This window comes from Mus musculus, chromosome 11 (assembly GCF_000001635.26).
Source record: "Mus musculus strain C57BL/6J chromosome 11, GRCm38.p6 C57BL/6J".
NCBI lineage: Eukaryota > Metazoa > Chordata > Mammalia > Rodentia > Muridae > Mus > Mus musculus.
In genome coordinates this window covers 52,620,463-52,645,359 of record NC_000077.6, presented here as the reverse complement: position 1 = coordinate 52,645,359, position 24,897 = coordinate 52,620,463, and the positions used below count along the sequence as shown (strand labels likewise).

At 46.3% G+C, this 24,897-nt stretch overlaps 1 long non-coding RNA gene across 3 annotated transcripts in view; it reads right to left on the bottom strand.

Annotated features, from left to right (window-relative positions):
* The window catches only part of Gm30366, an 84,302-nt gene that overhangs the window by 18,494 nt on the left and 40,911 nt on the right, over positions 1 to 24,897 (bottom strand). For all 3 annotated transcript variants that reach the window (XR_388636.3, XR_003949547.1, XR_879838.2), the window contains exon 2: positions 13,497 to 13,604. This is a non-coding gene — a long non-coding RNA (predicted gene, 30366). The remainder of the gene's footprint in view (positions 1 to 13,496; positions 13,605 to 24,897) is intronic.

Here is a 24,897-nt window from a genome sequence, read left to right as displayed (position 1 = left end):
GACTGTACCCTGCGACTGTAAGCTAAGTTAAAACCTTTTCTCTCTGAGTTGATTTGGTGAAGTATTTGTTACACCAATGAGAAAAGTAAGGCAGGAGGTGAAGCAAAGGCTGGAGTGAATGGAAGAGGACTCTTTAGAACAACTGTCTATATAAGCCTCTGTTGGTGACACAGTCCTAGTTGACAATGGCCATGAATCTTAGGTGTGACTCCCTGAAAGCAGACCCAAAGATAGGGATTAGGTTTTGTGTGTTTGTTGTTGTTGTTTTAACAAACATTCTCTGGAAAAAGAATGTAGGAGTGGGGGAGTCGGATGCAGCCACAGCTAGAGTCTGGACCCATCCTGTAAAGCACAAGCTGCCCCACAGTTGACTTCATCTTGAGTAGATGCACCTGGACTGCCCCCCTCACACTGGGGTAGGAAAGTGGCAACACTCCCTGGGCAAAGTAGGTCCCGTCTTTAAGAAGGCAGAACGTGGAGAATTGCAGCAGCCACTGAGCCATGGGATGGGAACACTAGCTGGAGACAGGAGGGGGTCAACAAAGCTACCCACAGCATCCCCCTCACCACATAGGAACCATAGTGCTCTCTGACCTCTAGGCTGTCCACACAGCATAAAAAGCAACTCCTTAATCTAAATACAGACACAGGCAGTCCGCCTGGTGGTTGGTCCAACTGATACAGAGAAGCAAGCAGGGCTGCACTGTGGGGGTTGCTAAGCAGCTGAACATCAGAGGGAGACATACCCAGCTACTGTCAGAAGTGTCTCCTCATGATCCCCAAGTCCCGGTTTCCCAATAGCACCAGGAACACCTGCTGAGCACAGCCATTCCCTACTTCAAGGCAGATGTTAAAGAGAAAGGAAAAAAAAAAACTACATTCCCCCCAAACTATAGAGGGACACTATATAAGGTAACAAAAGCTATTTTCAAGGCCAGTGACAGAGACATAGAGATGGGAGAGGAAACTTCAGAAGCATGGACAGTAGGCATGGTCAGCAGTGATCAAGGTTGGTGCCCGGAGAGTAGTTGATTGATATAAAGCACCCAACATGTTGAACAATAGGTCCCTCGGCCCTCAGAGAGACCCTTGGAAGGGCCCTTTCACTGCCAAACCAGATAAACATGAGGGAGGGGCTGGGAGATGGCTCCCGCAGGTAAAGGTACTTGTTGCAAAGCCTGAAGAGTTCAAAGTTTAGAATCCACATAGTAAGAGGAGAGACCCAGCTCCCAAAAGTTGTCCTCTGACCTCCACAGGCATGCCATAGCACATACACGCACACAATAAAGCAAAAAGTTCATACATGTGCAGAAGAACTAACGAAAAGAAGCTCCTGAAAACTAAGCTGTTTCCTCCTCTAAGGAGCATGAGCATGGAGAGGGGGTCTCTCTTCCCTCCAAAGCAGAGGCCACACAGGTTTTTCACTCTGTGCACAGCAAGGCCGAGTGTGCAGACAGGGCACTGCCTAAACAGCAGGAGTCACACAGCTGAGATCAAAGGCCGAGGGCTGAGCAGAAACATCTCAAGTGGATTGAGCATCATCCTGTGGAAAGTCATCCCTCCCCGGGCATGCTTCCTTTGTTGCCTTCAGGTTCTCTCAGATTTGCAAGGGAAATATTTGAATATTCTTTTCACTTAAGGGCAAAACAAGAGCCTGTGAAGAGAAGCATCTCTGCCAGGAAGCAGCACATCAGAGGCAGAAAAAGCCCAATTTAGACTTGAGGGGTCCTGATTGGGATGGGAAAGACCCTAGACATGAAGCAGTCGGCACTCTTGCTCCTGGTGAGGTGTTGAGGATAAGGAAGGCAAGGACCATGGTCCAGGGGCAGGTCAGTGATAGAGCATGTCTAGAACCCAGGAACTTGGATAGCACCTTTCTAGAAAATCAGAGTGTCTAGAGAAGGCGCCTGCCATTTGCTGGTAGAAAATCAGTACTCTGCACCACGTAGAACACTGGGGTTCTGGCGTGGGGCCTTGAAAAGCAAAGACATTAGAGCCCAAGTCCAGTTCACTTATGGGTTCACGTATGGACTGACTCTACGGTTCATGCCTTCTGTGACTTTGGGGAAAGTTACTTTATTTCTCTGTACTTCTGTTTCCCTAACTGTGCAAAGAAAGAAAGAAAGAAAGAAAAAAAGAAAGAAAGAAAGAAAGAAAGAAGAAAGAGAAAGAAAGAAAGAAGGAAGGAAGGAAAAGGAAAGGAAGAAAAGAAAAGAAAAGAAAAGAAAAGAAAAGAAAAGAAAAGAAAAGAAAAGAAAAGGAAAGAAAAGAAGAAAGATTGATGCGCAGTTCACATCTGTAACCCAATATTCAGGAGAGAGAGGCCTGTGGAATATGGGCTCAAGACTAGCCTGGGCTACTACAGGAATAAGACTCTGCGGACAGTGTGGATGATACAGTTCACATGAAGCACCTAACATATTGGCATCTTTGAAATCAAACAGCAGATTCAGAAGTCGCTGATAAGTATAAACCTGGGTAAGTTACTATTACTGTTATCTGTCATCAGATATTAGCAAGATAAAGGCCGGTAAACTCGAGTCATGTGAAATTCTACCAGCCCCTTGTCATTTGCTCTCCTGGATGACTTTCCCCTCCTAAAAAGTCCTCCCCCCCCCCACCCCCCAAAGAGCTTCCCATTCCCATTTGGCTCCAAAAGCAAACTCTTGCACCAAGGAGACCTAAGCTCTCCTTCTGCCCACCAGTGATCGACTGGTTCAATGGTAATCACGTGACTTGTGTCTACCATCCAGGTCAGAGCTACAAGCAACCCCCACCAGGTCTGGAAGGTATAGAACAGAAACCGTGTCCTCAGTGGTTATCATTCAGTCTCTAGGTCAATCAGTCCCCTAAACTTACATATGGATTTTTCTGTTAACTAACTCAGGGAATATCATTCATGGTTTTAGCCCCCTTTATTTTGAGAGAGAGAGACTGAGGGGGTCACTTGCAAGCTCTTGCCTAAGTTCCACCATCAGCCCTCTATTAAGTCAGAACTTTCCTAAGTACATTTGAAACTAATGTCACCTTAAAAACAAGCCATGGGGGGTCCCTTGGCTCCTCCAAGAACTGGCCAAGCACAATTCAGCGGCTTCAAGGCCTCACTGTCGGGCTGAGCCTGACTCCCACTGTGTGATGAGTGTCTCCTATAATCGGGGCTTTGATCTTTAGAAGCCCTTGGTCCCCGCTGTGCTGCAAGGTGCTAGAGACAAGGCTGTCACCAGGCTGCGAGACATCCCTTTGTAAGTCCTGCTCTGGCACAGAGCTGTGTGGGCGCTGACAGCATCAGGCAGAGGCAGCTGTAACTGAACTCGGCTCTTGGCGGCAGTCAAAATCAAAGCCTCGGCTTTTCACCCCGGTTCCCTTGAAGCACAGTTGTTACACTACCCAGGACAAAAGGCTGTATTATCAGCTTTGTGAAACCCCTCTCCATCTGTCTCTCCTTTTCTGTTCCCGCTGAAGACGAGCAGGGGAACAGGCCTGGCCTGGCCTGAGATGCACCCATCTCCCTACAGTGTCAACGGGATGTGGGAGCAATTTTCCCCAGAGCATTTGAAAGATTCCGCTTGGGTTTCCATGGTAATTTTACAGAGCTGACACTCAATAGGTGCTTGGTAGATTGGATTTATTGAAGGGAAAAAGGCAGGTTAGATATTCCTAGACCAGGAAAGTATAGAAAAGTCTACTGAAAATTCTTTGGATCATCAAAAAAAGAGGGACGGAGGGAAAGTGGAGCAATTCTGCCCACAGTGGGGTCAAGGTTGCTTACTTTGGGGACTAAAACCTCAGCCCCAGCTTTCTTCCCTCCTCTGAATCAGGAAAATAACATTTTATGAGTTCCTTAGTCCATAAACAAAAACCATAATTTTAAAGATTTATTCTTATTTCTTACTGTATAAATGCACATGTATCTGTGTCTAGTCTCACCAAATAAAATAAAATAATAAAAAGACACTCTTGCCAGGCATAGTAGAAAAAACCTGCAATCCCAGCATTCCAGAGGTAGAGGCAGGAGGCTCCTTACAAGTTCAAGGTCGGCCTGGTCTACATAGTAAGGTCCAGGCTAGCTTGAACTGCATAGTGAGACTCTGTCTTCAGAACAATTAGTTAACTAATTAATTACTTAAAAATAAATAAAAGGACTCCAATTGCTGGCCCATACCATTAGGAGCAGAATGTTTCCAGAGTTGGAAAGCTAGCTCCTAATTGCAGGCAAAGCCCTTCCATTAGAAACACTCGCAGGAGGCTCTGTGGATTTGGCTTGCTGTGCAACTGGAGGAAGCTCTGACTTTGCGTTTATCAGAAAATATTGTAGACCTAGATTAGAGTTTAACAAGCAAAGGAGCTGAAAAAGAGCAAAATGAAAAGTCCCAACCCCAAGGAGAGTTGACCACTCGGACACCAGTGAACCCATGAGGAGATAGCCACCAAATCTCCAGGAGAGGGAGGACAGACTGCAGAGAAATGCAAGTACCTGCGAATAATATATGCAGATTAACGTCCTCTCAGCCAGAGTCGCAAACCAACCCAAGCGCTGCTGCAGGTGGTCCCTACTGCAAATAAACAGACTTGTTGGCAGAGATAGCTGCCCTGTCCTTTGACCCCCTCAGGCTCATCAAATCCATCCCTAAAAGCTCCATTCAGGGCCAAAGCTTCCTGGCAGGTTCCTCATGAAGCAACTCCCATTCCACAAGCTAAAAACCCCCGACACTCAGCTTGGTTAAAACTACAGACTGTCATTTTGTCAATAGATGCAGCCCATTTCTGAGGTCGGATCAATTCCAGAACAAAGTTTTGAGTGACAGCCTCACCCCTGGAGGGGTTCCAGAGACTCTTGCTTTTTGCACTCCCCTCACGTTAATGGCAAACAAGTTCCCCCGTGATGGATGTACCCACAATTAATATTGAAGGGACAGTTAATGATTTCAAACACTGCTACACGGGCCTCATATTTCAGATTTAAAACTCTCCTTTCAAAGAAGGATTCATTTTCAAAGCCGAGGAATGAATGCTAATACATTAAGCAAAAACAAGTTTTTTAACACCTTGTAAAATAAAGCCAAGAAAATTCATCTGACGGCCTCCACTCAGCTGAGACAACCCCATTATCCTTGAGACATTCACAGTGGGGCCCTGCACTAGGAACCATCCCGTCACTCTGTTTCAGGGGATTTGACATCTACAAATCACAGATCCGAAAGCGTGTGATATGCACATCGTTCCAGAGAACATCAGGCAGCAAGCACCCTTAAGGATGCCTGTGATTAGCGCTCTCTTTTTGAGTGTGGAGATTATAAATGAAAGTTCATGGAACGGTGAGGCTCTGTCCTCCTCTCAGAGAGACATCTGCTGTTTGAACATTACTTCTAAAAGGGAAAAAAAATTAATTCACAAGGCAAAAGAAAAAAATTGTATTTAATACTGAAAGAATAAAACCTCAGTTTGGAAGCTGGAGAACTGACTGGTGGTAAGAGTGCTTGCTGCTATTGCAGAAGATTAAAGTCTAGTCCCTGGCACTCACATTGGGTAGCTCACAACCACCTGCAACTCCAGATCCAGGGGACCCGATGACCTTTGTGTGCATATATAGAGAAATACACATAACTTAAAAACAATTTTTTTCAAAAATATTCAGTTTGGCTCCTGAATATGGGAAGATTGCCTTTCATATATGACATTTCCCCTTGTTATGTTTCTCGGAACATACACATTTATTCACCCTAGAAAGGGAACCCAGGATAGTCCAAAGTAACTGCTATACCAATGTCCAACTAACTGGTGAGCCACTGAGTTTTTATTGGCGTTACTATCAGGAGTAGAAATGAAAGGTCAGTTCTAGGGATAACTTAAACCCAGCTGCATTGTGGGAAGGCCCACTATTGGCAGAGAGCAAAACACTAGTCCCGGGCTAAATGAATAAGAACCAAAGCCAACAGGAAGCTGGCATTGCTAAAGACATTGACAGTATCCAAAGGGCTATTCTATTACCATCAAGAAGTCAAAAAGAAACCCATAGACATTTAGGCAATAAAATAGCAAAACCAGCTATCAAAAATAACAGTAGATCACTGCCAACTGCTAAACTGCTTAACTCAGACCAGAGAAACAAAACAAGGGAGAGATGTCCCCACCCCTTCCTGAGAGGATAAAGGAAATGCTGTAGTAACACCTCCTATCCACTGGGGGCACTGTGAAAATGCACTAAGTTCTGCCCTTACAGCTCTCAGCACTAGAGTCCATGGCTATTCCCTGTCACAGTGGCACCTCCTTTATTCATGTTGCTCTACTAAAGGATCTTTAGGAACCTTTAGGAACTGGGACCTGCTTCACGTGCCCTTCCCCCTCCCAGGAGTTGGGACATGGAGGACACTGCCCATCACCTTCACACACTGCAGCCAATCCATGCACTAAGTTTACCATCTAAATAATCCTTTCACAAAATAAATCCCTTTCCAACTTTCTCAATAGCTTCGGCAGGCCAAGGGAGCTGAAGGACCACCACCAGGGAGTCCTGACCCGATGCTCTGTCCGGTCTGTGGCACCCGGTAATTTAGAGATTCTTTATTGAAACACCAGCCAATTCTGATCGCAAATCTGGTAACACAAACCAGCAACTGTTAATAGCAACCCTTCAGTGTGCAGAGACCAGAGATTCTCCAAGGTTTATGCTGACCACAAATTGGCCCCCGCCTGTCAACCCCAGCCCCATGCATGAATCCAGCACAAAGCTCTCAAGACCTATTACCACCAACTAAAGAAGCAGCTTAAGAGAGCATGTAAATCGAGATGGATTATGTAATCAGCTCTAATAAGAGCTGATGCTTAGAGAATGGATCTGGGTTGGCTTTCTTTTCATTTCCATTAGCTCTTTGGAGGTACTGAGAAATAGACTTAGTGGCTACTCTGTCACTGCCCTAGCCTCAAATCACCTCCGGGCCCTAGGTGTCCAGGAGAGGGATTCCAGAGCATGCTTCTTAGATATATGGGCTCTGTGGCTGGTAGATAGGTGAGTTTTGAGGTGGCTGGTCAACTCAAGTATTCAGTTTTGAATTCACGAGCCCTGCTTTCAGCCAGCTACTTCCCACTCCTGAGAGGGCTGTGGGAAGAATTTAGGTTCAGGTGGCAAAAGGAAGTTTCCAGTTGCTAAATAAGGGATTTGCTGTGCATCCTGGATGGAGGTGGTGGATAAAGGGTAGTAAAAAGGCCTTGTGCTTTGGACTGGAAACAGCCGAGTGGGTCCCCAAAGATGTGACACAGAGGCAAATTTAATGTCGTGACACAGCCAGGCTATCTAAAACTGGGGCAGAAACCCCAGCCCTGCCCTTTCACAGCCTCCAACACCCTCCTCAGGCCAGGAACAAGGATGAGGCACCAAAGGCCCAGGACCGTGTCAGTCTGAGCCTTAGAAGTATCATGGGGAGGCTCAGGGCACAAAACGCAACTTAAGCCTGGTACTATTAGAGCTCAGGGGACCGTGTGGAAAATCTCACGACAAAATGTATTTAATCTATTTTCTTCTTAAGTTAAATATGTTCTGCAGAAGGAAATGGGGTTCTAAATCCCCTTCTCCCCCAGGAGTTCCCAAATGACATCTGTGGGAGTTCACTCCTCCCCATTGTGGCTGACTACTGATTGCTGAGAAGTTTGCTGCTGCTGCTGCTGCTGCTGCTGCTGCTGCTGTTATGTGGGGAGGTGGGAGTAAAAGGTAATAAAATAATATTTTGATCCCAGCCACATGGAGAGGACAATTCTGGAAATGTACAAACCCCAGGGGGACCCCGGAGAAATCATCATTTTGTTAGGTGTCTGACCTACTAATTACCTACAAAATCCAGGGCAGATGCTCCCTCCACCGGTTAATCCTGCAGGAGGGAATTAAAGCCCTGGGTAGAGGGAGAATCATGGCACACTTTCTGTATCCATTTCCTCCCAGCCTGGTCTCTGGGGACACCCCCCACTGTACAAGCCAAAGAGCCCGTCCTGGCTCCAGCCTCAACATCCCTACTTCCATCAGAGTTCTGGTCTTCATTGCAGACTTAGAAGGGACCAGTCAAGGCTGGCTCAAGCAGGAACAGCATTGTAGATGAGGGCAGATGAGCCCCTCTGGATCCCAGGCTGAGGTCATGGCTCAAGATAAGGAAGAAGCCTGAGGGTCCAACAAAGACCTAAAACGGAAACACGAACTTCACTTCTAGAACATTCTAAGGAGCTGTGCTGCTCCAATCTCCTATCACAGCAAGCAACCTTTGGGATTCTTCTATTAAAACACCACTAAGCATTGGACCCGTGCCCAGCCCACAATAGGGTCCACATTTGTTATCCCTTGCCTCCATGATCCCTCTATGCTCGGACCCTGTACTTACCTTACAGCACTAAGATGTTCTCTAAGCCAAAACTAGACTTCCTCAGCCCTTCCTTCAGTTGCCTTTCTTATAGCTGGGACAAAATACCAGACAAAAGCGACCTAAGGAAAGAGAGCTTTGTTTTGGCTCATGGTCAGAGAGGATAGTCCATAGAGGCACAGGAGTCACGGCAGCAGGAGCTGAAGCAGCGGGCTGTGCTGCATCCACAGTCAGGAAGCAGAGGGGGATGGACGCCAATTCTCAGCTCACTTCCTCCTTTTTATTCAGCCCCGGAACCTTAGCCCACAAAATGGTGCCATCCACCTTCAGGATGGGTCTTGCCTCTTCAATTAACCTGACCTAGAAACTCCCTCAGAAACATGTCTAGAAGCTTGCTCCTCGGTGAGTCTAGATCCTGTCTGGTTGACAGTATTAATCATCACAGCCTCTTTCCTGCCAAGGAAAACCAAGTGACCCCTTTCCCTATGGACCCTGCTACACTTTCAGTACAGAAAGCATTCAGTTGTCTTCACCTTTTCTGTTCTCCCAGCTATCAATCATCATACCCTGCTGGGCACGCCCACCACCTCTACATGAACTCCCGTCCAGTGGTCCTAACTGCTCACCATTCCTGCACTCTGGACTCTCCTTTTCTGGAAGCTTCTCCCTGTCAATGACGTCTGTCCCAGTGATTCTTACCCAAAGCTCTCAGACCCCAGGGTGGCCCCAGGAAATTGGGCGCAGCCCTCATTTGCTCCTCACTAACATGCCTGTGGGCTCTTCAGGCTACACACAAGACGCTCAGAAAGAACTCCATCTCCCAGAAGGCAGCAGCCATTCATCACAGTGGGAGCCTCGGCACATTGCAGGAGCGTTTGTCATTCTCATGGCCCAGTTATCAACTTCCCATCCTGTAAGAATATTCCCCCAGGAGTAGGAAGCATTTCTTATCATTATCTGAGGAAATTGTAAAATACTAGTATTCAATGGAACAGTTGTCAACTCTGGCTTTGGAGTACCCCATCGAGAGGGAATTAAATGCTGGCTTCATCTAGCCATATTGAGCAGCTGAGATTGCCACAGCCCGTCATCAGAGAGACAGATGCTCGTTCATTCATTGGGGCGGCTACGGCAAGAAGCACAAACTCCGGGCAGATGGAGGGGGAGGGAGCAAGGATAATCATAAACAAACTGGAATTATTGACTCTCTGAGAGGTGTCGGACAAAATAGACTCTACCCAGGATAAATAGTCCATTTGTAAAATGTTTTCAGGGGACGTGACAGCCATTTTTTCCTTCCTCCGCCCAAAGCTATCTTTGAGACGTCCACTAACCAACCACCTGTTTCCACTGAAAACCATTTAGGGTGGCTATGGGCTTGGAGATTTTCACCTTACAAAGTGTGGTGGGGGTCCCTTGCTAATGGAATCAAACAAAAGAAGGGTCGTGGGCAGGTCAGTGACAAGCAGACTTTCTCCCTCTGCTCTGCTGCTAATGGAGGCTAGAGTCTCCAGAGGTGGCAAAGGGCTGCCAAGCTCTGGCGGTCACTGTGCAAGTCGTATCCTCTCAGGCACACTCCTGAGATATCTGTCACCTGAGATGCTAGGCCAGCAGAGGGTTGCGAAGAAAATAAAGCACAGCCTGGCAGAGAGGATCCCGCCTTATTTTGATGACAGCTGTCAAAATAAACCAGAGAGTTATCTCTCTAGCTCCAAAGCTCACACCCACCCCATAGCCCAGCACCTCTGAGGGCCCAGCCAGACCATGGGCACCAGCAGGAAGCTGGCACTGTGGCTTTCTCATGACCAATGCCCATGGCTCTTCCACTCACAACACATTTTCTTCTCTACAGTAAGTGGGAGGTAATTGAGGTGGAGAGTTGGGGAGCCCCCTCCAATGTCTACGTGGCAGTGATGATCTGTCATTGCAGAGGAGCTTTGGGGGACTATGGAGGGTCTGAGAATCTGCACTTACTCCACAGATGTCCCCAGAAGGGAACATGGAAAAGAGCCACAACAGCCCGTGGTCCAGCAGCAGTTTCTGTCCTGACTAGGTCATGAGTATGTTGATATGTCCTGGTCTAAGTCCAGGCTCTCTGGCTTTGTGAAGAGATGGGTGCCCCTCCAATGAAGGGAAAAAGAGATGGGAACTCTGTTCAGCCCTCCCAGTATTATACTTGAACTAGGATGGTTGTTATGAAAGAAAACTGTGCCGTGCTGAGCCAGTGTCCCACGTAGAACCAAGAAAAAATGTGTGTGTGTTAACAGGACATAGAACAGACCTCCCTCAGTGGTCATTTCAGGACCAAAAATGTCCACACCAAAACCACAGCTCTGACCTCAAAGGGAGCAAGAGATAGCTTATTCTGGAACACAGATTTAGATTTACCCTGAACACTATGTTCTAACATGGGAACAGCTTCATGAGGTTTCTATAGTAACAGGCAAAAAACTCACAAATCAAGATAGTTTTTAAATAAAATGATAGGAACAGGGCTGGAGAGATGGCTCAATGGTTAAGAGTAGATAGTACTCTTGCAGAGAACCAAATTTCTGTTGCCAGCACCCATTGTAGATGGCTCATCTACTTTGGTATGGTCACTACTGCATGTAACTCTAGTCCAGAGGCACCGGATGCCCTCTTCTGGCCTATATGAGTAATGAACGTGTGTGTGTGTGTGTGTGTGTGTGTGTGTGTGTGTGTGTCTGTGTGTGTCTGTGTGTGTCTGTGTTTGTGTGTGTGTGTGTATACGCTTGCATAATTTTAAAATAAAATCTTTAAATACATTGATATTGGTGGAGACATTAAACAGTGGGTCACAGCAAAGCAGGAAAGTCTCTGTTGGGGGCCTTGGAAGCTATCTGATGACACTCTGAGCTTTGGGGTCTGTGTTGGTCTGTTTGTACATTCCAAGAGAATTTATGTGGTGGTCACAAAGATGTTAAGTCAAATATGGAGGTGGACAATAAATGGGTATTTATAGGGCTAAAGATATTTTGGCTCTGGACTTGTTACTTTCCAAGTCTCCACAATTATTGAGCTTCTAATCAATCAGGCTGCCCTGGGGGACATTGAATGCAGGTTCGGCTTCTCTGGAAATTGGTGTGGGAAGCAGATGACGTCCTGTGTGAACGTGTACTGTTGACATGAGTACAGCCATCTCAAGGATTCCAGTGCCTGAGACTCGTGGAAAGGGCAGTAAAACCTTCCCCAGATGAGGCTGAGGGGTGGCAAAGCTTTCCTCTAGTCCAAGGACCAGTGTTTGTGACCAGTGACCAGTAAGGCTTCCTTTTCCCAGACGACTGCAAGCTGAGACTTCACCCCTGCAGAGACTACTATAATCGGCTAACTTGTCTGCTTGTTCATCTGCATGCAATAAGGCTGTCTCATTACCATCCAGGCTGTATAGAATAAATGCATGGAGTCCCCAGGCTGCTGTTGCTGGTGGTGGTGGAACTCCATCAGCAAGCACAGCCCACCTGGCCCAGCTTTTCTGCACGTGTTTCCCCATCACCCCAGTCAGGCTTCTAGGACAGAGCAGCACGGTTCGCAGCAGATTCCAGGTAATAGAGTTCGAATTCAGAGACTGCGGAGGCAGGAAACCTGGACCACAGGTGGAAGGAGCAGCCTTCTCACCTGCTCTCTGCTCAGCATCCTAACACGTGGCTCAAGCTGTCTACAGAGCCCACTCAATGCCTTCTTAGACAGAGATGAGACCCTGCCCAGATCCACAGGAACTGGGTGGACCAGTGGCAACTGGCAGATGAGATTGCATTGCTTAGACATGTTCTTCCAGCTTCCCTTAAATAAACAAGATTAGGATCCTAGAGCCCTCTGTCTCAGGAGACTCACCGTGCTTGGCTTCTGAATCTAACCAGTTGCACTATGAGATAGACAATTATACAGGCTATTAACTTAAGCTAGGAGGCCATTTCCTTGGTGACTGGTATGGTGTAACAAGTGGGTCCAACTAACTGTGCCGACAAGTAACTTATCGTGGACAAACCTGAGCTCAGATTCTAGTTCTGTCCCCTTAATTTCTCTAAACTGTGGTTCCCATCTCAATAAAAAGGGACATGATAGTTAATCTTCATTATCAACTTGATTGAGTTTGAAATCACCACAGAAACACACCCCTGGATGAGACTATAACAGTGTGTTGAGAGAAGTCGGGCTTGGAGGGAAGACCCATGCTGAATGTGAGAGGTATGATGCCACAGACTGGGATCTCAAAGGGATAAAATGGGCAATCAGCTGAGCACTTGCATCTCTCTCTCTCTCTCTCTCTCTCTCTCTCTCTCTCTCTCTCTCCTTCTTCAATGCTGATCACTGAGTGTACCATCACAATGGAGGTGCCCTCAAGCTGTGAACTAAAATGAACACTTCCTTTCTTAAACTGCTGTTGCTGGGGTATTTTGCTACAGTAATGAGGAAACTAACTAATGTAGGGATAAGGGGAACTAAGTAACCGAGTCCAAGTTAGAGGTGCAGCCATTGGGTCCGCTGGAGAGGCAGACAGGGAGTCCCCCTGCTCCATGTTGACCCTGGGGGAATCCCAACTTGTGGTGCTCTGCCAACAGAGGAGACAATTTGTACAAAGCACTTAGAAGACTCAGAAACAGGTCAGAAGGCGAGATTTACAATTCAATCAGCCAGCTCTGGACAGCAGAGCCAAGTGGAACCTTGTAATTTCATAATGAGTCGGTGAGGAAATAAATATGTTATCATATGTTATCCTAGTCATAACGGCTCTGATTAGAAGAAATAATATCCTTAAAATAGAGCTGATAATAGTTAAAAATTCACACTGACCAATCTGAGATACATATATAAATCTGGCAAGAATGAGAGCAACGCAGAGAGATCAAACTGTCTTGATAAAAATTCAATCTGCAAATATTTGTCCAGGAAAATTGGATTTGACAGAAACAATGGTCACAGAAGAAAGCTAACAATGGCAGAAGTTATAATGGATACAATTTGATTGACATATTAAATCCTCTCTGTGCAATTTACAGCCCGTGGAATTAACTTCTTTGGAATGGTTTCAGTAAAATAAAATAAAAAGGCACTGGAAATAAATTGACTAGATGGGATAAGAAACTGATCAAGGAGCTTTATGGGATTAATGAGACTCATGTCTTCTAACCTTACCTTCACGGACACCAAGCTGGAGATGTCAAGGTCCAAGCATCTTTGTGAAGGGTCTTACCCAGGCTGGTGTATGATGCCCAGCTCCCACTAGGGGTCAGTATCCTCGACCTGGTGGACACACGAAGATCTGTTTGATTCTGCTCTTAAAGTCTATCATGCAAAATAGACACTTCTGGACACCACCTGTGTTTCTAGCATTGCTAACCCCTACCCATCAGTACCATTCATCTTTCATCTGTTTTTCCCACCTTTTCCTTACCCTCAGTTAAAATGGAAGACTTGAAGCCCCTGGTCCTTCACGTAGCAACATTCTTGGGCAGCAGGGTTTCACACAACCCACTCCTCCTGACTTCCAACTTCTTCTTCAAGGCTTTCTAGGCTTCCCTTTCCTTCCATCCAAGCTCTACCCTCCTGTAAGTCCTACATGTCAAGGTCACCCACGACCTCTTGATGGCCAAACCAACAGACACTCCGATCCTGCGGTCTGAGCCCATCCCCCTTCCTTCTGATTGGATAAGAAACTGAAGGCCAGCTGGGAGAATGAGCCCTGAATGTTGAAGCAGAGCTAGCTCTAGGCTCTGTGTCTACCACACACCTCAAGACTCAGCAGGTCTGCAGCCAAACTCACGGGATCCTAACCGCTGTACTTTAGAAGGTCCCTGGCTATCATTGAGATACTAGTCACCTCCTACCCAGGTGAATATGCCAGCCTCCCTTTTGATTGGCTTGCCCCCGCCTCCAGCTCACCTGTCACAGTTATCATCTGCCTAGAGTTTTAAAAATAGAGAGTATTATTGTCCTCCACATAGGGGCAGAAGGAAAGAGAGGCTGGGAAGAGGTAGGGAGAGCATCCATAGTGTCTTGGATAAACTTCAACTTCCTTATCATGCATGGCTACTCGGTTGGATCTGGAGGCCAGCTCTTAAGTCATAGCCCCAGTAGTCCTCCTTGCCTTGTCCAGACCCCAGACGAGATCTGGTATATTCAGTACAACCTCCAGCCATGGATATAATGTGCAAAGTATCAATACTGTAGAATACATAAGCTAGTCAGGTGAGGAGTTGCATGTTTGTTGGATTGTGGTGTTGGGAGATGAACCTTGCACATAACAGACAAGTGTTCCACAGTAATCTACATTCCTAGGCTTCTTTTAATTATTTATTTTAAGGCCAGATTTTACCAAGTAGCCGAGACTGGCTTTGAACTCACCTAATAGCCTGGGCTACCCTTGAACTTGGGATGCTTCTGTTTCAGTCTTCCCAGTAGATAAATCACAAACCTTTGCCTCTAGACCAGGCTGCTAATAAGATTTTTAAAAAGATTTGATTGAGTGATTGATTGATTGATTGATTGATTGAGATTGGATCTCTCCACATAGCCCTGGCTATTCTTGAACTTGCTATGTAGACTAGCCTGGCCTCAAACTCACAGAGATCTGCCTGTCTCTGCCTCCCAAGTACTAGAACTAAAGGCATGCACTGCTACACCTGGCTAAGATTCTATTTTTAAGTGTGTGTGTGTGTCTGTGTGTGTGTGTGTGTGTGTGTGTGTCTGTGTGTGTCTGTGTGACTGTGCATGTGTGTGTTTGTCTAAGTGGAGTATGTGCACATGAGTGCAGGTGACAGTGGTGATCAGAAAAGGGACCCCCTGGTGCTGGAGTTACGGGTAGATGTGAGCCATCTGACATGGATTCTGGGAACCAAACTTCAGTTCCCTCCAAGAGCAGTGCACATTCTTACCCGACAAACCTTATCTGCCTGGTAAGGGTTTAAGCTCATACCGCTACTTGGCCAGTAGCAGGAAACAGGAAACAGGAACAGGAACAGGAACAGGAACAGGAAAGCTGCTGCTAGCATTCCTGAGAGGCTGCATTTATGTACGAGGAAATGAGACACAAAGAGCAGGAGAGCGCCCCCTTGTGACATGACAGAAAAATGCAATACCCCTCACCCCCAATCAGCCACCAAATTGTTCAGTAGCTCATCTTTCAGGTCCAGAGTCACTTCCATTTTGCCAGCACACATTTCTGTTGTGTTTTGATCAGCTTACCACACACTTGGTGGTTTAGACAACACCGATCTATCATCTCAACCGTCTCGGCGACCAGACCTAGAATGAGTCTTCTGAGGCAGTGGGAAAGTCTTAGCTGAGGACAAACGTCTTCTTGCTTCTTCCTGCTTCTAAAGTCAGCTTACATTCCATAGCTCCAGGCCCCGCCCTCTAGCTTCAACACCAACAGTGAATTCACCTATCTGTCTATCGCTGGTCCCTATCCCTCCATCACTACAGATCACTACAGATGTTCCTTCCCTCTGAGAAGGGTCCTTGTGACCCTCTCAGCCTCCCCAGGCATTTTGTGATAGCTGACCTCCCCATCTCAAGACCATGAACTCAACCCCATCTGCAAAGTCCCCTTGCCATGGAAGGTGGCATGATCAGATTCTGGGGTTTGGAACGGGGACATCTTCAGCCCTCCAATGTCCTGAGACAGAATCTTTCAAAAGGCAAGTTCTTGCTCTCTAGAGTCATGCTTATCTCTACAGTGGGAGTCATTAAGCTGTAGCTCCCTCCCCTTCCCGCCGTGGGAAGGGGGACAGAGGACACTGTCCTGCCCAGTGCTTCTAGGCTTGGTCTGGGACTCCCTCCTCTCAGCAGAATCTCAGTGGAAGTCACACAAGCCTTAAATATCCTTAGCTTGTTCTGAATCCACTGAGAAGTATCCACTCTGCTGCCTGCAGCCCCTGAGAGTCAGCACAGGGTAAACACGCACAGGACACAGGAATCCAATGTAGCTCTGGGTGACCCCTAACAGCCCAGCCAAGGGAGACAGCTGGGCCTGACGGATTACTTTATTTAACTCTGAATGTGAAGAGATCATTTCAATATGCTCAGCAGAAGTATGTATTAGGACATATTTTATTTCCATTTCTCCCTTATTAAGTCTTCAAAATCCAGTGTGTATTTTATACTCAAATAGCCCATCTGAATAAGGACTAGCAGGTCTAACCCCTGCTACAATTTTCTTCTATCTTCCCTGTACTTAGCTACACTCTGAGAAAACAGAAATGGTCTGATGTTCATTACAAGGATTTGCTGAGTGGATGAAGCCCAGTGGTGCCACCTTTAGGGAGCACTCAGCCTGGTGGGGAGGATGGTGTATTAGTGACTTTTCTGTTACTATGATAAAATCCCACGACCTGAAGCAACTGGAGAATGCAAGGGTTTTGTTTGGGGTTTGGGTTTGTTTGCTTGGTTGTTTGTTTGTTTGTTTGTTTGTTTTGTTTTTTTTTGGTTCTGGTTTTGTTTTTTGTTTTTTGGGTTTTTTGGCAGCAAGGGTGGGGGTGGGGGCTGGGGGCTGGGGGGGTTATAGTTTCAGAGGGAAAGTCCATAATGGAAGGGAGGGGCACTGTTGGCTATTCAGGACAATTCAAGTGAAAACCTTCCCTGCCCCAGGCCCCCTGGTAAACTTTGCTAACCTTGTATACTTGGTAAACTTTGTAAGCCCTCAAGGCATACAAGCTGCCAGGCCCCAATCTGAGGAGCCATTTTCTGTGGCTGTAAAGGCCATTCCTAGCCCCAAGGTGGGAAAATGGCCAGGCCTTGACGTACAAGAAAAAGGAAACAACAACAACAACAAACAGCAATCACTGAGCAAGCTAAAGATTAGGCTACACAATCCCCCCAGTCCCTTCCAACCTTGGAAAGCTCCCACCACCCAAAAAACCTGATGCAAACCCTGTTTCTACCCATTTCCCTGCTGTGCAGAAGCAGCTGCCCTCCTGGGGTTTTTTTCCTCCCACTAAATCTCTTGTGTGAGGTTTGTTGTACCATGTGACTTTGTGGTATTCCTTGGCTCCCACCTGCCTGAATACCTTTCTGTACGAGCTTCCAGGCATGGTAGCAGGCAACCCATGCAGAAAGCAAGGAGAACACGTCTTCAACCATTCACACAGGAAGTGGACAGAGAGGCTATAATCCCTCAAAGTTCATGCCCAGTGATGTCCTTCCTCCAGCAAGTCTCTTAGAAGTTCTATCACCACTCCTGCAAATAACACTTCAAACTGGGGGGGGGGGGGGGGGGGGAGGGCGGGGGGGCAAGTGTCAGATACATGAGCCTATGGGAGGCACTTCTCATGCAAACTGACATGGGTAGGAATGGCCGGAGCTCACTTTCAATGGCTGCATGGAAAGACTGGGAAAGACGGCTGGGAAAAACTAACAAGGTTGGCAGCCTGGGCTAGGGAGGCACAGACATCTGGTTTCATCCTGAATAACCACCCACTGTGAATGCAGTTATTGTCCTCATTCCTCAGGCTTAGCAACTCATGATTCTGGGGGTCAGATGCAAGTCCTTGTGCTCAGTACCGACTGAGACATCTCCCCAGACCCAAGGCCATATGATACAAATCACATCATACATATTATATAGTATATGTTACATAAGACATATCATATAATACATATTACACAATACATATTATATGTTATATCAGATATCATGCATCATATATCATATTTTATATAATACATATATTATATGCTATATCATATATCATACTTTGTATATCGTATATCACATATCATATATTATATAATATATATTATATTGTATGCTATATCATGTTTCATATATTGTATCTCATGTATCATATATCATATATCAATCAGGAAAACAAAATGCCTAAGATTTTAAACAAATAAAAGAGTTTTTACTGGGCATGGTGGCGCATGCCTTTAATCCCAGCACTTGAGAAGCAGAGGCAGGCGGATCTCTGAGTTCGAGGCCAGCCTGGTCTACAAAGTGAGTTCCAGGACAGCCAGGGCTATACAGAGAAACCCTGTCTCGAAAAACTAAAAAGTTTTTACACACATTTACTAGAGTGTGTAAAAATATTAAATCCATATTCCTGAGCAAAAGGAAACAATACTCCCCCTCACTGCCCCTCACTAAAAGTAAAGATGCCACTCTGGCCCTAAATGATAACAAATTCAATGCAGATTCATTACAAATTCCAAGGGATATTCACAACATGTGTCTACACATAATTGATAGCAAATAGAAAGAAAGCCCTTACTGTCATTAAGGAAAGACAGACACGGTGTCGTCATCTTGGCTGTACAACAGCTCACCCCCAAGTTCAGAAGCTTGAAACACTAAGCACACTACTTTGCACGTTTCTGACTTCCCAAGCTTTGGGAAGAACTTAACTGGGGATCTAGCTCAGGTCACCTAGAGAGGGACGAGGGGGGAGAGAAAGAGAGTGTTTGCTAATAACCTTAAAGCTTAGCAATAAGGTCTAATAACATGACATATGCAACTACCACACCCTGAACATAGATGACGTTTTCTTTACATTTACAACGTAATCTGCTTCCATCGTTCTCAAGGTAACCCAAGGTTTGTGCTGAACAAACTCCAGTGCTTCAACAGGATATATTAAGCTTGGGAGCAAGGACACAATAGAGCTTCATCGTACAACATGTACAACATGTAAGTGACTAAGCTAGCCATTTCTGTAATAGATGCTGCTGCATTCTTTTGCAGATAAGATGTTTGTTTTGCATCATGCCTTTCTTGCTTTAAAGGATGGTAGAAGGGACTGGAGAAGGGGCTCAGCGGTTAAAACAATTTCTGCTCTTGCAGAGTATATGGGTTCCCAGCACCTACACAGGTGACTCACATCCACCTGTAACACCAGCTCCAGGGGCTCAGATGTCCCTCTGGTCTCCAGAGACATACACACATTTAGACACATACGCACACCTTTTTTAAAGGACAACAGAAAACACAATACCGGGTGTCTAGCTACAGAAAGTGCCAGGTGGGCTAAGCCACAGCTGCCCTGAATCTTACAGAAAGCTGGAACAGACAAAAAGAGCAGGTACCCAGGAGACTGCACAGGGTTGGCAGGGACGGACTGCAAGGATCAGCAGCCCTGTTAGAGATGAGTCTGTAGAAGGAAGCAAGTGTTCCAGATACGACCGTAGACACCAAGATGACTTGGAATGGAAGCGGCAGAATCAGCACTGTAAAGGGGTTCTAGACCATTCATTCCTGCAGAAGAGTGGGCATCCAGACATTGTGGTACCAAGGACTGAAGGGCAGTGAGTGGATTCATGTGTTGGAGCAGGCTAGGAAAAAAACAGTTTCTTAAGTACCCTGAAAGAGGGAGTAGGCTGGACTATCATTCAAATAGCACCTAGAGTAGAGGTTCTCAACCTATAGGTTGAGAGACCCCTTTGGGGGCTGCATTTCAGATATCCTGCACCTCAGCTTTTACGTTACAATTCATAACAGGTAGCAAAACTAGAGCTACGAAGTAGCAATGAGAATGTTATGGCTGGAGGTCACCACAACATGAGGAACCTGTATTAAAGGGCTGCAGCTTTAGGAAGGTTGGGAACAGGTGCCATGTTCCTAATGTTGGTAAGTTGCCATGAGCTATTTGTGCTCACAGAGAAGCTGTTCTGGAAGTGTGGTGATCCCCATACCTCAGGCCAAAGCATGCTGATGTCAAGGGTCTTCCAGTGCTCCTTATCTGAATGGGCTAGCCTTATCTGAATGGGCTAGCCTTATCTGAATGGGCTAGCCTTATCTGAATGGGCTAGCCTTATCTGAATGGGCTAGCCTCATCTGAATGGGCTAGCACCACAGTTCTGTAACAGGAGGAGAGAGAGAGCAGCAAAACAGCCCCAAGGGTAAAAGTATCCTGTCCTTGAGACGGAGAGGCCAGCCTTCTCCGACAGAGGTCACGACTGTGTGTCCTAAGAGAGAAGAGTGTCTGCCGTGGGAGAGGGAAGCTGGACGTTCAGCGTGGGAGGTCAGCCATGGAGAGAAGGCTCAGCTGGGAAACCCAGCCAGCTGCCTCAACTTCCCCAGTCAGCTTCCACTGGACATCTACAAGCCTCCGATTCAATGATGTCACTTTTCTGCCGTCACCTGTTCTTTTCCTTGAAAGCCACACCCAAGTAGACATTCTGCCTGGGACTCTGCCTCCTGGAGACTCCAAATGACTTCCTAACAGGGCTTCCCAGCCTGCTTCTTCTGTGTTCCGAGCATCTCCCTGGATGATGTTCTGCCTTTTACCTACCCACACATTATTTGCTATCTACTCTTACACTTGGGCTTGCTGTCTATTTAATAAACTCACTCATTCAACACTGCAAACATGAACATCGTGGGTCATTTTCTGGACCACACAGCAGCAGAGTGGGGCATGGGCCACGGGGGGGATCTTTCCTTGTGAGAAGTGTTTGCTCAATTGAGGTGAGTTTCATTGTGTGCCCTTTCCTTCACGGGAGGGCAGTCCAGGTTGGCAAACCTACAGTTCCAGAACATTTTGTGTGAGCCACTGTAGTGTGTGATTTCTAGTTGAGCCCCCTCTACCGTGCAAATCAGGGTCTCTCTAATAAGGATGTAGGAAAGTCCAGACCTGGTCAAAGGGTCATCACAGGGTACAACAGCTAGCAGTTTGGGATTCCTGGCTCCTGCTTGTGAGAATTCCCCTATGAGGACAAGTTTCTGCCACAATGATCTCCTCTGCACCCCCAGTCTCAACAGAACTATATGAAATGGATAGAATCTCTATTTTCCAGGAACCTCTCATGGGCCAGGGACATCTTTGTGGCCTCTCTATCTCCACACCATCATAAAGAGACATGATATCCTGAAGCTACAGCCCCATTTCTAGTGTTAACACTGTCCCTGGGGCTCGGCATCTCCCTTCAGGTTCCCAGACAGTGGGATCTCTGAGGAAATTCTGTGACTTTTGCCTGTGCATAAATTCCATTCTAATGGGAAGAGTTTGGACTTTCCAGAAACAAAAGCCAGTAACTCAGGCAAGGGCTTACTTTAGCCTGACCATGCTGTCTCATGGAGACAACAAAACCCTGAGCCTAGATTGGGAAGAAGACAGAGAGGGAAAACCTAGAGAGAGTAAAAAAAAAGAAAAGCAAGAAAAATGGGTATCTCGATATATGGCTTGGCCCAAGGGCAATATTTGTTCAGCCATGATGGTTTGATGTGTTAGCAAGGCAGAGGTAGGTGGTATTTCACCCAGTGACCTTCAGACTCAAGTCACAGCATAAAACAGAGCAGCGTGGCAGGCTCCAGGCAGGGGGATGTGGAGAAGTGACCTTCAGGCTCAGCGTGGAGGAAGCTGGTCCCATACCATCCCATTAGTACTAAGCCACAATTGATCACCACAGCAAATCAATGCAAGCGAGGTCCCTTCCAAAGCTCTCTACAAATCGGCTGTATCGTGAAATACGAGCTTGTGAAGTTTCTCATTTTGTACAATTCTGACATTTCTTGCCATGTGATTAAAATATAATAAGATCAAATAGAAAATACTATTTGCTCAATCACCTGCAAACCTAACACAGTCAATACTGCAATTCCATCCAGGAAGAAGCCATTTCCTAGACTCCATAAAGAAGCCCACATTTAAATTTCATGTTCTCCGCTGTTACTGTGAAAAATTACATGTTTTAAATATAGGACAAATACAGGCCAGGCCAATTCTTGTTATAATAAATTTTATTTCAACATTCTCAGTAAATAAAACCTCCAAGCCCTGGCCAATGAATGGCTGCCTCAAGGCTCATTCAATAATACATAATTCCATTCCAAATAATGATTTGTTCATTTCCTTTGAAGTCTGATTCAAGTCCCTTTCCCCTGAGAAAGCCCAGGTTTCCAACTAGCGTTTCCTCCTTCCATGCTTCTTAGAACACAGAACACCTTTGAGTGTGTGCCCCTTCTCTTCCTGCTGTGAGTGGGCAGCTCTTCAAGATCAAAGAACTGTTACAACCACCACTGGCCTGCATTCCTGGCTACCTTGCCAGTGTTCCACAGGAAGCAGGTACTCCACAGCTATTTCCTGATCGAAAGAGCCCATAATGATAGCGTTTAACCCATGGCAGGTTTTCCACCCATCCATCTCCCAACACTGCTAGAATCCCCATCATACCAGCCATTTCTAGTGAAGACGTGATGTTATCCTCAGAGACCTCCACACACACACACAGTCATTTTACACACTGTCAGCTTCATCTATTAATTTTCTTACTGTCAGAGACAGTTAAGGGAGCCTTTGTGGAAATGTCTAAGGATCTGTAAAACAGAAGCATATTTGTTTGGCTTCCCCTGGTGCATGGGGCTTAGGAGCTGTGCAATCATAAGTATCAGAGTGAGCTCGGTGGCTTTCCCATAATTGACTTGGGGAGGCAAGAATACAATTCGGAAACAGAGTGCTTTCTTGGGGCCCTAGTACTCTCTAGTCCAGAGATCATTTGAAAACAAAAAGCAAACCTAAATCTTCAAGCCAGATGCTTCCAGATCGAGACCAGCTTTTAACCCTGTACTACAGGTAAGATTAGCTTCTAGTCCAAGTGTTTGACAATGCAAAGAGCCCCCACCCACCCACCTACCCCAGCCTTGCCACCCTGTGATTTTAAAGGACTCTCAGAACTAAATTAAGCAGGTGCCAGGTCAGGATATCAGCCTCTGGGCAGGCAACCTGGGTCTCTAAGTAGAGGAAGAGTCCTTGAGTCCAGGAAACAGGATCTGGTAGGCCCTCCTGGCCACATGTGAGAGCCATGAGCAACAGTTCCTAGAACTTGGTAGAGAAAGGTTCCCACACAGACTGCCTGTCCTTTGAGTGAGCGGTCCTCCGCAGGCTCCTGTGTCCTAACACTTGGTCCCCAGAAGGTGGTGGTGGTATTTGTGAAGGTTGCTAACAAGGCAGACTCTAATAGAGGAAGAAGTAGGTCACTGTGGGGATCTAACTGGTCCCTGCCATGCCTTCATCCCCCATGATGGACTGCCATGACCTCTGAAACCATAAACTGAAGAGAACCTTTCATTGATTTAAGTTGCTTCTTGTCAAGAGTTTTGTCATAGCCAAGTGACTAATATGGCGCCTGTGACCAGGGACTAGGTAGCCCCTTGGCAGCTTTGGTCCCAGGTTATAGAGACGTCAGGTTGAATGGAGACTTCTAGAACTAAGATGATCCTCAGAAACTAACTTGTCCTGGCCTTGAGGATCAGAAAGTACTCAATTCAAGAGTTTGGAAAGAGTATACTCGAATTGGCTTGAGTACAGGAGACTACAGTCCCGTCTGTTCAGAGCACCTGGCTCCATCCCCTGTGGTCTCCTCTGCTGTGCCCACCCACTAAGTGCTGTTTCCTCAGTACCCACTATGTGCTGTTTCCACAGCAGCTTCCCTTGTGATCACAAAATGGCCACCAATTGCCACCAGGATTCCACAATTCTTTGATCCCTCCCAAAGGAGAGAGAATGCTATCTCTCAGAGCACTGAGCTAAATTCCTGGGCCTTTTTTTCTCATCAGACCATCTCTCCATCTCTCTAGTAAGCAGAGAACAGGTAGGATTCTGTAACTATTTGGTCCAGTCAAGTCAAGACCTAGGGGCGTGTGGGCTGAGATCTGTCATTACAATGTCCATTTCTTCTGCTCCTGAGCAGAAAGTTTCTAGACTCTCAAACCTATAATGGGGCTTTCTTAAGCTGTCCAGTGATATAAATGGTGATACAGAGTCTTTTTAATATTTTAAAGCTTAGGGCTTTTGCTGGGTAGTCTCCCAACTAGTCTATCCTGACTAATCCAGTCCTACATCCTTCCACATGGCCAGGTCTATCCCTCTGCTTCACTCTGGTCTATCTGTCTACCTCAGAGTCTGTTGGCAAATCTCCCTCCTCTCAATTCTTCTCCCAGAGTCCCTCTCTCTGCCTGGAAAATCTGCCTTCCACTTCCTGCCCAGCTATTGGCCATCAACTCTATTTAAACCCATCAGATACAATTCTAGAGGCCTTAAGCAGGTGAGGAAGGAAGAAATAGTTACAGAACATGAGACCAGTGATGAGCCACAAAAATAACAATACCAGATCCTGCCAGCCTTTAGCTCTTTGCAGAATTAACAAGTTGACAGAATTTACAGAATTAACAATTTCAATTAACAGACACACACACCTTCACACAATATATCCCAACACAAACCCTTGTGTGATTCCTTTTGTGTTCTTCTCCCAGAAAAGGTCTCAGAGCCCAGCATCACTACATAAAGCAAGCAGCCTTCCATCAGACCTCAGGAGACCCAGAAATATGAAGATGTGTTCATTTCCCACCTGGGACTGGGGATCATGAAATCAGCAGCTACTTTGGGCACTGAGTTGTCTATCAACTAGTCCATGGCCAGCAGCACCCACAGGTGTAGCTCTAGGAGAGGCCAAAAAGATTCCTGTTAGCAATCTAGCCCAGTGAGGGCCATGCCAGCTCAGTTGTGCTTACCTTCCATTGCTTTGAAACCAAACAGCTCTAAGGAATGAGTCCTTACAGCCAAAAGCCAAATAGAGCTCTTTGTCCTTCCTTCCTTTCTCT